This window comes from Crocodylus porosus, unplaced genomic scaffold (genome assembly GCF_001723895.1).
Source record: "Crocodylus porosus isolate Cpor-Errol unplaced genomic scaffold, CroPor_comp1, whole genome shotgun sequence".
Lineage (NCBI taxonomy): Eukaryota > Metazoa > Chordata > Crocodylia > Crocodylidae > Crocodylus > Crocodylus porosus.
The window spans coordinates 243,378,296-243,387,136 of record NW_017728886.1 but is presented as its reverse complement, the minus strand read 5'-3'; positions in this window follow the sequence as shown (position 1 = coordinate 243,387,136).

The following is an 8,841-nucleotide window of genomic DNA, read 5'->3' as shown; positions in this document are numbered from 1 at the left end:
CAGGCCATTCAGTAGAGGCTTGCTACCACTGTATTTCAATCATTCCCTATCACTCATTCATCCAGGAACCAATTTACATTGGAAGGGTACATGAATCATACAGTTGCAACACAGGGGATGCCCGGGCAGAGAACACGAGATGGAGACTTGACATACAAAATGGAAACTTCACATGACTTACACTAACTTACATATATAGACCTAAAACAATAATCACACAATATACAAGCAGTACAAACATAATAATTATCACTTATAAAACAGTGGATATTGATGTCAAAATAGCAGGGAACTTATTTACAAAGAGGGGAGAGAAAAATAAAACTTACTACCTAAAATAAAATGTAAAACCTTAGCTCACTTTTACTTATCTATAGGGAATAGAGAGGGAGAGAAAAAGTCAGAAATGGTTGGGGAAGGGGAGGGAATGCATTTTAAAATAAATCAAAAAAGAAAAACTGGGGGTTTTACTACATGACCTAAGGGAGAAGGGCAGCATATGCAGCAGCCAAACCCTCAATCAGTGGACACAGGTGGTGGTGAAGACAGTCAAAGAGGCAGAATAGTAGAGGTGGGGGACGTGGAAGAGGGGGATCCCATATTCCATGCCAGCACACCGTCCACCAGTCAGTCTCCTCCTACACCACAGGCATTCCCAATGTGGGCCAAGGGCATGGCTTCCATGATGGGGTTCAGAGGCACCAGACCCTACCATCGGGGAGGTAGCACTCAGGCCTTGGTGGCTACCTTTCTTGCTGAGGAAATGGAGCCACTGCTGTGTGGCCCCTTGGCCTACTGGGGAAGCCACAGTCAGATGTGGCTGGATCTGGCCACAGTTGCATGCAAATACTTGTCCTGTCCACCGACCAGTGATTTTGAGCAAGAGGGTGTTCGGCATTGCTTGGGATGTGTTACACCCCACCTCACCTGGTTGGATCCTGGTTTGGTAGAGCAGCTGGTGTTCCTCAAGGTGAACCTCCCGCTGCTGGGGTTCCCCAAGCTCCAGGTGCAGATCAAGTGAATGTCAGCCTGCTCACTCCATCCCTACCAATTTCCTTTTTTCCTTTTTAAAAACACATTTAATGCTCTGCTTTCAGAGATGGAGGGGGCACTCACTACATCACCAGCCAGCAGGGGAAGAAAATGTCCCTGCTGAGCTCCCATGCCAGGATGAAATTGGAGGTATAAGCTAGGGCTATGGGGAAGGAGGAATGACCACTAAAAATGCACTCTGCCAGGGTCATGGAGGGCTAGTGGGACTGCTGGTGGTACGGCAGCCCTGTAAATGCCAGGACTAAGGATACCCTTGGTGAAAGGTGTGAAGGAGGTGACATAACCTCCAGTTACCACATAGACACACAGAGTCCTGGTTGGGGAAAGCCCAGACCCATCACATCTTTGACAGGCCTGAGGCTTGATAGTTGCAGTGAAATTGTGAGCTCAGCTCAGCTCAGCTGCCAGAGATGCCAGTTCTTGAGTTGAAAAAACTTTTGTTAGACTGAGTGAGCACCTGCAGCTGGTATGTCTGTCTTCTGTTCCTGGATGAAAGAAATAGTAAAGAAGCCAGAGGCTGGCATGCAATACAAGCAAGAAAGCCAGTCAGTTAAAATGGCTTTAGGGGGTGAGGGACAGGCTGGGGTGGGAGTGGGGAAGGGGATGTAGCAACACAGGAAAAAGTGCAGAGGTACCTAGGGAGCCAGATGTCTGGCAGGTTCTAGTGTGTCAGAATTCCTCTATATTGAGTCCATGAGTTTCTGTACCTAGGAGGCTGAGGAAATGAAGTTCATAGGCCCATCTGGGAAAAGTGGTTTGTATATTATTCCCTCTCAGGATCAGCCCTGAGAGACTGGAGACAGAGAGGGTTTTTTTTGTGAGAAACGTGCCCCCACAGGTTGTTGGGTATTGTTATCTTTGATATATTCTAGTGTGCAGTTTGTGGGGATACTGGACATTGTTGGAAGGTTTTGTGTTTTGAGCTGTAGGAAGTTGGCTTCAGTTCTGGTGATGAGGTCAGGTTAGCAAGATTTGGTATTTGTTTGAATTTACAAACCACTTTTCACAGATGGGCCTATGAACTTCACTTCATCAGCCTCCTGGGTAGTAGGTACAGAAACTCATGGACTCAGTGTACTCACTGACAGTGGAATTCTGACACACTACAACCTGCCAGACATCTGACTCCCAACTCCGACATCTGACACCGGCACAGTCAGTCACACAATCACCCATGTCACAAGTTTGCCTGTCAGCCTGAGGTGCAGGGTCCCATAAGCCAGAACACCCTGCACCTATCTCCTTGAAAGCTGGCAGGTTTTGTGGCCTCAGCAGGGGCTACCTTCCTTGCACTTTTCATCCCCCTGTGCCTTCACACTTGCAAGTGACATAGCTTTCAATACTTTGAGGCGCAATTTTCCAGACACCCCTGCACCTCTCTCCTTGAAACTTGTCAGGCTTCATGGTCTCAGAAGGGGCTACATGTTTCATTCAAATCAGGCAAGAAATACCAAAGTTATAGGCTGTTTCATGCTTCTCCATTATAGCCTTTGGGCAAAATGTCAAAACAGTGAAACTGTTTTGACGAAATGAAACAGAACAGTGGATTTGAATTGAAATGAAATTCAAAATGAAACACTCTTCCATCAAAATGTTGAAATGGAAGTCAAAAAGGAAGGGTGCTGTTTTGCACAGCCCTACTTCTTAGGCAATCCTGCCCATGAGTTCCATAAGTGAATGAATGAGTTCCCTAACTGAGTCAAAGTCTGCTTTTTGGAAGTTCAGGTTTCTTACTGTGCTGCTCTCCATACTTGTTTTCCTCAGGATCCTGAATTCAATAATTGGACACCACTGCCCAACTTGCCATCCACTATATTACATTCCTCACCAATTCTCCCTTGTTTGTGATCAGCTGGTCAAGAAAAGAATGGCCCCTAGTTGGCTGCTCCAGCACTTGCACCAGGAAGTTATCCCCAGTACTCTCCAAAAATTTCCTGGATTGCCTGCACATTGCTGGATTGCCCTCCCAGAAGATGCCAGGGTGATTGAAGTCCCTGTGGCTGGGAAACTTCCACTAACTGTTTGAAGAAACTCTCATCTACCACTTCCTCATGGGCTGGTTGTCTATAGCAGACACCCACCACAACATCACCCTTGTTGCTTTCCCCTCTGACCATAACCCAGAGACTCTCAACAGCCTAACTCCAGCTTCATACTGGAACTCTGAGCAATCATATGGCTCTTTTACATTAAGTGAAATTGCTCCTACTCTTCTCCCCTGCCTGTCCTTCCTGAACAGTTTCTACCCATTTGTGACAGTGATCCAGTCATATCATAGTCCTGTGACTGTGCAAGGGCTTCCAGTTCTTCCTGTTTGTTTCCCAGGCTCCATTCATTTGTATACAGAAACCCAAGGTAACGAGTTGATTGCCCTGATTTCTCAGGAAATATTAGAACACGTCCCTTGTTGCCCACTTCTGCTTGTTCTTCCTTCAGGTCTCCTGCTTCTTTACTTACCTCAGGGCTTTGGTCTTCATCCCCTTACAAACCTAGTTTAAAGCCCTCCTCACTTGGTTAGCAAGCTTGTCTGCAAAGACACGCTTCACTCTCTTTGCCAGGTGAATTCCATCTCTTCTCAGGAATTCTTCTTGGGAGAACATCCTATGGTCAAAGAAGCCAAAGCCCTGCCAGTGACAGCACCTATGCATCCAGGTGTTTATCTTCAAGATGCACTTGCTCCTGCCCATGCCACTTTCCTTTGATCAGAAGGATCAACAAGAACTCAATCTGAGCCCCAGGCCCTTTCACCCTTGCACCCAGAGCCCTGTAGTCACTTTTGATATGCTCAGGCTCTCCCCTGGCAGCATCATTGGTGCCCACAAGGATAAACAGCATGCAGTAGTATGCTGCACAAGGGAGTCTGCAACAACCACCACCCATCACTTCTTCTTGGTAGTGGTCAACTCAGTCCTTCCTACCTCAGTGAGGCTTGGCTTCACTTCCTCCACCAATGGAGCATACTCTTGTTTTGCTGCTGATAGGGCTGCTTATCTGTTCTCCAGATGAACCACTGCAGGAAGAGGTGAAGATCTCTGCTTGCTGCCAGAAGTCACAAGCCCCCAGCTTCCACCGTCTTGGCTGTCCATGTCTTCTCTCTTCTCTATCACTGTGTCTAGCATTTCTTCCTCTACAGTCCTGGTGGTCTCCTCTAGCACTGAATCAATGAATGCCTCATGGCAGAGGATGCTTTGGAGCCTTGCCACCTCTGCCTGTAGTTCTCTTGCCTGTTGCCCAAGAGACATCACCAGGAGGCACCACTTACACCACAGGCACTCCCTGACTTGGCTGTCACCGGAAGGAACCTGCAAGCTGCAGCCCCCACAGCACCAAACCTGGACCTGGGTGGAAGCATCAATGGTGAGCAGTCCTACCTGCACAGAAGCCTCACAGGTGCAAGCACAGGCAGTGGCAGTGGCTATGGCATTGTGACATCCTCCAGCCATTTCCATGGGTCTCTTATTCTGTCTTCTCACTCTTAGGGGACTTCTTACAAGCAGACTAGTGAAGTGGCTTTGAAGCTGGCCTTTTTATTGCTCACTGGCCCAAAGAGTTCCTTTTTTTTCCTGCTGAGAGGCTTCCACCTCAAGGGAGTGGGGAGAGAGGCACAAACTGGCCTAGGAACTGGTCTGTGAACTGCCTGCAAACTGCTTACCATGTTTGCAGCCCCTGTTCACTGGCTCCATGGTCACTTGGGGAGTCTCCTTTTATACCCTGCTAGACTTGGGCTGCCTCTGCCCCCTTGTTAGGGCTTCTGTCAGGCCCAGGCAGCAATCATTCAACAAGCAGCAATCACTCCCAGCTTCTCAGAGCACACACTCCAAACACACACATCCCACCTAACAAACACTCAGCAAACCAAAGGCACAGTCAGCTGGATCACATAACTTCCCTGGGCAGGATCTGGTTCCTGGTGCCTGGCTTCTCTCCCCCTTCTTCCTCTTGCTCCTAGTAAACTGCCTGCAAACTGCTTAGCCTGTTTGCAGCCCCTGTTCGCTGGCTTCCTGGGCATCTCAGTATTACTAACTGTTCTATTCTGAAAATAATGATTGAAAGATTTAGAAAATTAATAGTTCTCATGTGACTTGCTGTTCTGAAACTCAGCATTATGGCCAGCTTTGGTCTGAAAAAGTTGGAGAATCCTAGTCAGATCATATGTTGCAAATTTTGTCCAATGCTTTTTTTAAATTCTATCTTATTCTACCTCTGCTGTGAAAAATACAAATTCAAATAATCTATCTTGGGGCATTTTAGAAAGTATCATGTGTCTTGTTACTTTTGTCACCTACTTCACTATTGGTCCTTTAGCTATCTGTTGTTTCTTTTCATAGTTTGAGATTTATTAGGAAGAGGCTCTTTGTTCTATTGTGTACTGGGGGAGGGGGAAAGGTTACCTTACGTACCATGATTGGGTCTCCAGATATGACTGAAATATGAATACAAGTATAATGGACAGTTCTGGTCTTTATCAACTTGGCAGGATCCTTCAATTTCCTGGTAGTCTAATTAAACATTAGTTAGATCCCGAGGCCCCCAAGGCAAACTTGTGGAATTTGTATTTAAACTGTGGTATTAGTTCAGTCCAATTTATTTTTAATCCCCAATTCTTTTGCAATTCAAATAATAATAATACTAAAAAAGTGAAAGTGGGTTGCCACATTTTACCCCAAAGGAATAACACCAAGATTATTTATAAAGATTATTTAAAGTGAAAAATAAATAAACTTTAATTTTGTATATTATAAAGCTTTCTGACCAGTGAAAGTGCATTCTGGTCTATTAGGTGTTCCACATATACACCCTTCCATGATTTTTATATGCTATCCTGGAATTTCATCAGGAGTTTAATAGTATTGACAAATATATCAAATCTCAGTAAGTATTAAGTAGTATTAAGCAGCAGCAAGTGAACATCAAGCTACCACGCAGGAAGATTACGTTAGATACTATGACAAACATTTTCATTAGGAGGATAGTAAAGAACCCCTACAGGTTTTCCAGAGAGGTTGTGAAATCCCCATCCCTGGAGGCTAGACAAAGCACTGTCTGGGATGATCTGGTTGGGGATGGTTCTGTTTGAGCAGGGGGTTGGACTAGGTTTCTTCCAACCCTATTTTTCTCTGAATACCTGTGGGGCTTCCAAAACATTATCACCTGTAAGAAATTAGCTATTTCTTGTAGGTATCTGACTTATTTTAAATAAGCAGTTATTTCTATCTTCAAAGTTATAATGGATTTCCTAAAATGGCTATTGCATAACTATATCTACTTCTGAAGTAGAGTATTTTTAAAAAATAAATGACAGGTTTAATTTTACCAAAATAATGTAATAAGTAAACTAGGTTTAATGTGACTGTTTTGTTTTTTTCCCCTAGTGAATTATTTTAAATGAATTAAGAGACTCATTGTTACTATCTCACTGTTGTAATCTCCACCAGGGATTATAAAGTACTGAGTGGGCATGTCTACACTTTCATTAATGTGCCTTAGCTACTACACTTTTAGTTTAGTACTTCCTTAATGAAGTACTAACCGAATATGCAGTAACAGAGTTATTGTGTAGTAGTGCCAACGCAAAGTTATTTACTGATGCTTACTGCTCATTAGCTTAATAACACTATGCAGTAAGGTATTGGCATGGTTTTTGCAATGAGATGCTATTGCACAATGTTATTATGCCAATGTGCAGTAAATGTCTTTCATAGATGCTAGGATTCATAGATGCTAAGGTCAGAAGGGACCTCAACAGATCATCAAGTCCAACCCCCCTGCATAGGCAGGAAAGGGTGCTGTGGTCAGATGACCCCAACCAGATGCCTATCCAGCCTTCTCTTAAAGACCCCAAACATAGGGGAGAGCACCACCTCCCTTGGAAGCCCATTCCAAATTTTGGCCACCTTTACCATGAAGAGGTTTTCCTGATATTTAGCCTAAATCTCCTCTCTGTCAATTTGTAAGCACTGTTCCTTGTTACCCCAAGAGATGCCCTGGTGAACAGAGCATCTCTGATCCCTTGCTGCATCCCCCTAATGAATTTATAGGTAGCCACAAGATCAACTCTCAGCCTTCTCTTGTGGAGGCTGAAGAGGTGCAGGTCTCCCTGTCTCTCCTCATAGGGCTTCTCCTGTAAGCTCCTGGCCATACAAGTCACCCTCCTCTGGATCCTGTTGAGTCTACCAACATCCTTCTTGAAGTATGGCACCCAAAACTGAAGGGAAGTATCCCCTTGTGGCATGTATTCTGTAGACATGCCCACTGTCATGAAGTCATTTGGCCAACTCATAACTTCTTCCAGTATTTCTTATAGAAAACATTTTATAAAAGGGTAACTCATGATAACTAGCAAGTTCTGTTAACTAAATAATTGCATTTTACTGAGCAGTAAAGACAACAACTCAGGCAAAATCATTTTTAGACAAGGAGTTATGAAGACAAGGAATGTGAAAAGGGAAAGGGCTATGAGAAAAAAGTGGAGGGGAAACCCAGCACGATAAACTATAGATGAAAAAAATCGCCGCAGAAGGAATAATCTCTCTAATGCTCACTTTTACCTCAAAGACTGCAAACAATAACTCCTGGCAATAATACAACCACCTACTAAATATATATATAGAGAGAGAAGGGGGGCCAGGGGGGGCGAGAGAGAGAGGGAGAGAGAGCAAGCTTTGTCCTGGGTTTTCCAGTGCATATTTATTGTATACCTATTTAGGCACTGATTTTACAGACAGATCCCTTCTAATTGATCCTTATAGAGGCCCCTATGTCTGTAATGTGTTTCTTGCATAAACTGAGGCCTTAAATTATGTCAGTGGAAGTCTATCGCTTTCAGTGGGCTTTGGATGAGATCCTCAGTTCAGTTCTTCTTTTCCCTGAATATCTAAGACTGTTAACTCCAAAAATATATATATACTGCTAATAATTGAGGGCAGCTTTATCAGCTAGAATGATGCCATACAGCTCAATTGAAAATGATGGTATATAAACTGGACACTGTACTAGAAAGTGTTAAAAAGGCTACACAAGATTTTGTAACCCACTTCTGAGTAAATTCATTTTAGCTGAGTATGTAGAAGGAAAAGGAGATTGCAAGCTTTATAATGTGTTCAGAAAGGTAGATTCTGTTTAGTTAATCTAAAATACAAGTAGCATCAAGTTGTTTTCTAAGATATATATTGGGAACTCCATTTGGTTTGGCAGGGGAATTAAATGCTGCTTCCAAATGAGAATTTATTCTACAATATGCTACTTTATTTAGTAACCATGTATTCACTTCTTTAGAAGTGTAAACATTACGTGAACAGATTATGCATTATCACTAGGGTTAGTTTGCTTCTTGATCAAAGATACCAAATGTCATCTTTAGCTAACGTGCATTCCAGTTATAGGAAATTACACAGCTCACCTTCCTCAGCTTCCCTTAAAGAAAAATCAACAAAATTTTGTGTCTCAGCAAAGGGAGTAGTATACAATATGGATAAACTCCATGGAAATCAGTGTAGAGAACGAGAAAGTTGCATAAGGGAACAGTGAAAAACATGCTCTACTCTAACTGAAACTTAATTTTTCTTGAATTCTTACCTTCTTATTCTCCATCATAAAACCTGTAAAAATCCCCTTGTTTTCACACTTGGGAGCAAGTTTATTTCAATCTCAACTCCGGCAAAGTCTTTTAGCAGTTCTTCTATGAGAACTTCCTGGGGAAAAAAAATCTCTCCAACACAAGAAAAAAGCTTGCCCCAAACCAGACTTGGTAGGTTAAAATAATGCAATAAAGCATGTTTAATACAGCAT